We start from the raw sequence: 7,307 nt of genomic DNA, 5'->3' as shown, positions 1-7,307 counted from the left end.
AGAGCAAGGTAAGCCTGGGGCAGGTGAGGAGTGGCTGCTCCAGCTGCCAAGGGCTGTGCCTGCCCTGCATCCCCCGGGCAGCAGCCGCAGCCCAGCCCTCAGCCATGGTGGGGACTGTGCTTCAGCCTGTCCGAATTTCAGCTGTGACAAGAAATGAAGAGGAAACAAGAAGTTTGTGCTCCTTTCCAGCTGGAGCCCTGGGGTTGAGCTCCTCCTGCCTCTTTCCAGGGGTACCAGGCAGCACAGACACATTTCTGCTGTGACAATAAATGAAGAGGGAGCAACAGGCACAGACTCCTTCCCAGCTGGAGCATTGGGGTTGAGCTCCTCCTGCTTCTTTCCAGGGGTACCGGGCAGCACAGCCACATTTCTGGGAGGAGCAGCAGACCTGGGGACAGCCTGTCCTGGGTTACTGCCTCGTGGCAAAGGTGCTGCCTCGAGGAGGGAGATTGGTTCAAAGGCAAAGCCATTATCAGTCTGGTTAAAGGGCGTCTGTCGCCATCCAAGGGTCTGCCACGCCGTCATCACTGCGCTGTTATCCCTGCTAAATTGCAGGGAGAAGACTGAAAAACGCATTGAAAGGTGACCATGTCTCAAATCTGTGTTTGCAGGGTCCAGCCCAGAGCAGACAGGCCTGAGTGCTGCACTCAGCATTCCCACACTGGGAGCAGGGGGTGATAAATAACCCCCAGCATCCTTCTGGATTGCTGGACATTTTGGCTCAAGGGTTTCTTCCAGTGTCAGTGGGCACAGAGCCGTGGAGCAACCTTTAAAACCATGTCTCTGAAATATCATTTTTCAAGGAAACTGCCTATTCTGCTGCCCATAAATGCCTTGGGCTCGCTGCAGTGTTGCCACACTGTGAAGGGACACTTTGAAACGTCTGATTTTATCAGGAAATAGGCCATATAAACTCCCTGCCTTAAATTCCTTCATCACACTTTACAATCTTTCCAACCTTTCATTTATTACCAGCCATTGTTTTTTCCTGTCCTTACATCCCTGGGCAAACAGTTTGACATGGCCAGCACAGCCCCTTCCCATCTGTGATTGCTGTGGGATTGCAGTGGGAGCGATTTCCTGGCAGCTTTCCTTTTCCTGGCTGGTAAAATTCACCTGGATGACATCCTTGGCAGACGGAATTTCTAACCTGAGGACGTTCAGTATCTCACACACATCAGCCTGACTCCAGCTGGAGGGGGCCAAAGGGGAATAATGTTGGGTTGGGTCCCTCAAGCTGAGCATTTTCTCTATCCTGGGGTGTTTGGGTGGTTTTAAAGGACAGTAAAGCACTAAGGCTGGGGAAAGAGGAAGGTTTTGGCAGTAGAAAAGGTGACTCCATGCTCTGGTCCCACTTGCAGCCAGCTCTGAGCACACACAGGCTTTGGCTCTGCTCACAGCCCTAGGAAACTCAGAAGGATAAAATGTGTTCAGGGCTAGGCACCTCCTTTGGAAAAATCACCCCAAAATCACCCCAAAGTGACCCTGAGCTGTGCCACCCCATGCCAGCGCCCAGCTCCAGCCAGCACCTGGCTCTCTGAGGTGGGGATTGGATGGGACTCACCTGTGAGCCAGAGTGGCCTCCCCAAGGAAGGCACTGTCACCTTCCATTGTCACCTCCACTGTCACCTCCACTGACATCTCCTGCTGACATCAACAAGCTCAGCAACCCAGAAATCAGTGCAAAGCTGTTTGCTGTGTGTTCACATCCAGTGCTGGCCCCAGGCTGAAGAGGCCTCTGTGTCCTGGAGTGATGCAATTCTCTGTCAGGCAGTGGGATGTTGCTGCCATTGGCACTTCAGAAGCCAAATTGCAATTCTTGTTCTGCCCTAATGTTGCTTTTCTGTCTTTTCTCTCTGCTTTTCTGTCTGTGTTGTGCAAGGCAGGAGGAGGAGATGGCTTGGGGGAGCAGCTGCTGTAGAAAATGGTTTGTTTGTAGCTGGGCTGTCAAACTCCTCCCCAGTGCTGAAGCAAATGCAGAGATATCACAAGACCCCTCAGAAAAAAACATCATTTACCTCTTGGCTTTGACATTGCTGGTTCTGCAGTGAGGCCAAGGAGTTCAGTGGCTCTTTGGCCAAGCTGTTGCATTTTCTTTGTGCTCTCTGTATCCACAGAAAATCAGCAGGGAAAAATTAATGGGGTTCAGGGAGGGTTGTCCACACAGCAGGGTGTTCTGCCCTACCCCTGAATCTGTGTCACACAGGTGTAAAAATATTACATCAGGGCTCTGTTACCCCAATTAGAGCCCAGGTTAGACTGAACTTACTGCAGACGTTTTGGATTGAAGCAGCAATGCCAGTCAGTGAAAATCCTGCAGTGAAAATCCCACCAGGAACAAGCCTCTGCCTCATCCTGGGTTTTCCCACCCTGAAGGCCCTAAACATTATTAACACATCCCTAAACTTTATTAATGGTGATATAGGTGTGAAAATGGGCAAGACCATGGTGGCATGGATGGGATGGGGTGGTCAGCAGCAAGTTAATGCCAATTTTCTGTTCCCAGGAGGAAGCAGAGGGAAATGGGGAGGAATGAGAGACTGACAGGGGGGGCCAGCACTCTGCTCACAGTGGACATGGCCAAGGAAAACTGGAGCAGCCTCAGGACAGGCTGGGGGAAGAACAAGAGAGGCAGAGAGCCACAGAGTCCGTCCTGCAGGGCTGCAAATGTTGTGGTTCCTTGTTTGTAGGATTTGAGCAGAATAAACCCCCAGACACCGAGGAGGGGCCCAACATGAAAGAACATTTTCAGAGGAACAAATATCGCTGATGAATAAGACTCGGGAGTGCTTCCCTGGAATGCACCTGTGCAAACGAGGAGAAAAGGATGAAACATCCCTCTCTTTGTCACCTCTTCTTGGGACCGAGGGGTTCGGTCCTGAGTGAGGGGAGGGGATCCATGGAGCTGCAGGGTGGGGTGGGCTGTGTGAGGTTCCTGTGTTCTCCTCCTGGATTTCTCCTCCTGGATTTCTCCTGGATTTCTCCTGTGTGAGGAGAGGGGATCCATGGAGCTGCAGGGGCTGCAGGATGGGATGGGCAAGGTGGGAAGCCTTGGACCCGAAATGCTGGGGCCACGGAGAAGGGCTGGAGCAAGGGATTGTCCTCCAGGTCCTTCTTCACTCTGGGACCCCCTCTCAGCAGTGGCTGCGGCAGAATTCTCTGTGACCCCTCTGAAGGTGCCTCCCCTTCTTTCCTTGGCTAAACCCGACCTGTCTGTGCAGAGCAGATTTCTGCAGTCATGGCCCTACCCAGGACGTGCTCATAAAGGACAAAGTATGAAGCTGACAGCTAAAAAAAGAACAAATAAAAGGCGTGAATTGGCCCAAGCAGCTGCTCTGCCCCGTGTCCTGAGCTGCCACTGACACCAACTCCCTCCTGCTACAGGCTCTGGAAAACCTTCCCGAAGTCTGACCCAGGTGAAATGAAGGGACACCATGCCCAGCACCCCAGAAGTGTCATGGGAAGTAGATGGAGCAGTAAATCTGTGCGGAAAGCAGACTGCTCCTGTCTTCCTCCTTCCTCCTCCTCTTCTCCCTCCTCCAGCCTTCCTTCTTCCTCTGGGGCCTTCAAAAAAGAAGAAAACATGTTGAGTGCTGCAATACCTGGCTGAAAAAGCCACAAAGGGCTGTGGCATTCTGGGCATTGGCGGCACAGCTGGTACAGGACAGGTCTGGGCAGCTCCCAAGGAACTCTCTGAGGGGTTCCTGACCTGCCTTGGACTCCACCAGTGGCACAGAGAAGACCCCAAACACCCCCAGGGGTCTCTAACAGGGTCCAAGGACCCCCCAAAAATCCCCTTCCTCTGGTGTGGGAGCTGCTGGGCACTGTGTCCAGCCCTGCTGGGCTGTGTGGAGCCTGGAGCACTCAGCACTGGGAGGGGGCTTGAGCTCCTCGGCGTTTGGGGACCCCTGAGAGGCTGTGCTGGGGCACGGACAGCCCCTCACACCTCCCCCAGACCCTGTAACACCCCCGGGGCTCCCATAACAGCCACGTGTGGCTGCAGGGAGCTCAGGCTTCCTCGCCAGGTGAGTCACCTTTTTCATGGAATAACAGAACATATTTACTCAGAAGGGTGACGAGGCCCTTCGGTTGCCCCGAGGGGGTGTTAATCAGCCTCCTCTCAGCGAGAAAGGCCCTTTTGTTTTCCAGCCCTCACAGTTATGATTTTTCACGCTCTGAAAGCGCCAGGCTCCGGGGAAGTCACATCATGCTCGGAAGCGCCGGAGCCGGCGGGGAGCAGGGCAAGGACAAAGGATGGGGAGGGAGCTCCGCGGTGCCTCCGTGCCCTGCGGTGGGGCTGGGGCTGCGCAGGAGGGGATGGAGGAGCAGGAACGTGCCAGAGGCGTGGGCAGGGCTGAGCACAGCTCCAGGTCTGTGCCTGCACACGCTGGGCGCTGCCAGGGGAAAACCACTGACGTCAAGGGCACAGGACGGGAGGATGGGGCCCCTGCGCTGCCCTGCACGGGCACGGCCGAGGGGGCAGCACCTGCGGGTGCCTCCCACCAGGAATTACCTGCCTGTGGAGCTGGGGCACGGAGAAAACCCCAGTTTTGGAGAACGCTGGGTGACACTGGTGGTTGAGCATGGGCCAAAGAGCATCCCGAGGCTCCCTGCCCCAAGGGTGGTGGTGCCCAGCACAAAACTGTCCTGAGGAAGTGTCCCCCCCGAGGATAAACACCTTGGGTTTCTCTGGGGTGTTTCCCAGAGGTTTACAGCCAGCAAAGGAGCACAGCACAGCTGTCCACAGCCTGCAGCTGCAGGTGCATTTTGCTCTCAGAACCTCAAAGAGTTAGAGACCGAGCTCTTCTTTCCTTAGCCACAAGCCCTTTTCCCTGCAGCAGCTTTTGATGGATCATTTCCAGTGGGAAAACCTCACAAGGGGAGTACCTGCCTCCCCATTGCTGTGGGAAGGCAGGAAAAGGCAGCACAGGTTGTGCCACGTGGCATCACCCATTGTCAGAAGCTGGGATGTCATTGTCCAAAAGTTTCCTTAGAATGTTGCTTCCAGGATCCACCCTGGATGCAGCCATGAGCCATTCCACACTGATGTCATGTTCAGTGAATCATGAATCCTCCTGGCTCCCCACCACAGACACATTTCAGCCTGTGCCAAGTGACACCATCCCCTCGCAGAGTCACCACAGTGCCCCTGGAGCCACCTCTGGCAGCCGAGCCCTGGGGACCCTCAGCTGGGGTGTCTGAGGGGGCTCTGCAAGCTGGGGGCTCTCAGGAACCTGAGGATCTCCCCAGTGCCTGCTCCAGGCCCCTCACCAGCCCCACAAGGCCAGCATGGGGTGAAGGCACAGCCCTGGGCCCATGCAGGTGGGAAGGGTTTCCAGGGGAGCAGCAGCACTGCTGCTGCTGGGGTTGAGCCTCTGGGAGCTGTTTCTCTGTCCTCTGGTCTGCAGACACTGCCTCAGGCTCTGCTCCCAGCCAGAACACCTCAGACACCTCCAAAGAGCACTTTGGCCATGGATCAGTGAGCACTGCCACACTCCTGTATGTGACCAGTGACACAGGGCTCTGGAGATGCTGCCTGAAAAACCCCACACTTGGAGCCCTTCCAGTAACTATCAGCACTAAATCCCAGGGGTTTCCAGAGGAGGCTGTCCTGGTCACTCCCAGGCTGAGCTGCTGGGCAGCAGGACTTGCCCAACACAGTAAGGCAGCAGCAGTTTGATCATTAAATCCATAATCTGGCTCAGACTCACTGGCCACTGGCTATCCCAGGGGAGCTGTGTGCTGGGAGAAGCCTCCAGAGCTGCTCAGCAAGGGGGGGCTCTCCTGGAGGAGAAATCCAGGAGGGGAAATCCAGGAAGGGAAACCCAGGAGGAGAAATCCAGGATGGGGAATCCTGGAGGAAAAACCCTGGAGGAGAAATCCTGCAGGGGAAATCCTGGAGGTGTTTGTGCTTGCGTGTACCCACAGATACAGAGGCTTCTCCTCTGCAGAATGAGATCCTCAGGGGTTTGTTTCCCATCAGTGCAAGGTTGAGCTGCTCCTGCTGTAAAGAAACCTGGCCCTAAATCCTGCTGGCAGCTGGGCTCCTGGTGCAGGTGCACAGGTGGGGATGGGGTGAGATGGAGCCATCACACCTGTCCTTGTTTGTGCTCCAGTGACCTCTCAGCGGGGGAATTTCTGCACAGGCTGACAGCACGGCGGTGGGAGAGACATTAACCTCTGAACTACAGCTGCTGACAGCTTCCAAACAAATCATCCTGGTAAAGTTCTCTTCTCCAGGCAAGGAGACTTGCTGGAGGTTTCACGGTGGTGGAAGAAGAAAAGGAAATGAGCCCAGCTCTTCTCACTCTGCCTGCTCTCTCCCTCCCACCTCTGAACTGTGTTTTTAACTAATACCACCAATTTTTCCTTTTTCAGGAGTGAGACTCCTGCAACCCCAGGGCATGGAACCGTGAAACAGCTTTTGTCTTGGAGCTGGCGTCTCTGTTATCAAGGTGAACTCAAGGAGAACAATTGCTTTCCACACTCACTTTTCCCCTCCACAATCAGCTCTGTTTGCTCTCGCTGAGGTGCCCCACAGCAGCACTGATAGGGGTTGGCAATTCAGGGGAATTGCTCCCATATTTGTTCAACGGTTGGAAAAACCGTAAACCTTGCGAGGAGGGAAGGGAGAGGGTTCTGGGCACGGGCAGAATGGTAATTACAGCTCTTGCTGCTAATAGCAGGGGTGAGGAGGAGTGAGCAGGGACGGCAGGAAGGGGAAAGGTAGAGCCAAGGTGTGCTGAGGGCCCCCGGATGGGTGCAGCAACAAAGGGCTGGAGAAGAATAGGCCGATTATTCTGGGTTTACTGGGATAAAGTGGGCAAGGATGGTGAGGATCATTCAGTGCTGGAGGGCTGCCAGGGGCTGTGAGTGGGACAGGGAAGTGCTGAGGGCTGCAGCTCCCCCTCTGCAGCTCTGCAGGGGCAGGCACATGCACGTTTCCATCTCACAATGGCTCAGCCCCACTGAAATCTGTACCAGCTTTGAGGGCCTGAGGATCAAACACTCTCCCAGCAGCTGTTCCCAGATTTTTTTCCTGGGAGAAGAGCTTGGGACAAGCTCTCAGGATCTGTTTTCCTCACTGCATCCCACACAAAGTGCTCCAGTGCTCCTTGGGAAGTGACATCTTCCCTTGGATCCCTGGGCAGCCTGGGCATCACCACCACGGTGTGCCCGCAGCCCAGGGGAGCAGCAGCACCGCCGCTGTGGGCTCACGTTCCAGGGGCCCCCAGACAATGGGAGCACGGCTGGTGGCTGCAGGCAGTGCCAAGGGCTGACTCACAGCTGCTGACACTTGTCACGCT

The sequence above is a fragment of the Geospiza fortis genome, unplaced genomic scaffold (genome assembly GCF_000277835.1).
Source record: "Geospiza fortis unplaced genomic scaffold, GeoFor_1.0 scaffold1683, whole genome shotgun sequence".
NCBI lineage: Eukaryota > Metazoa > Chordata > Aves > Passeriformes > Thraupidae > Geospiza > Geospiza fortis.
This window is presented reverse-complemented; position numbering follows the sequence as displayed.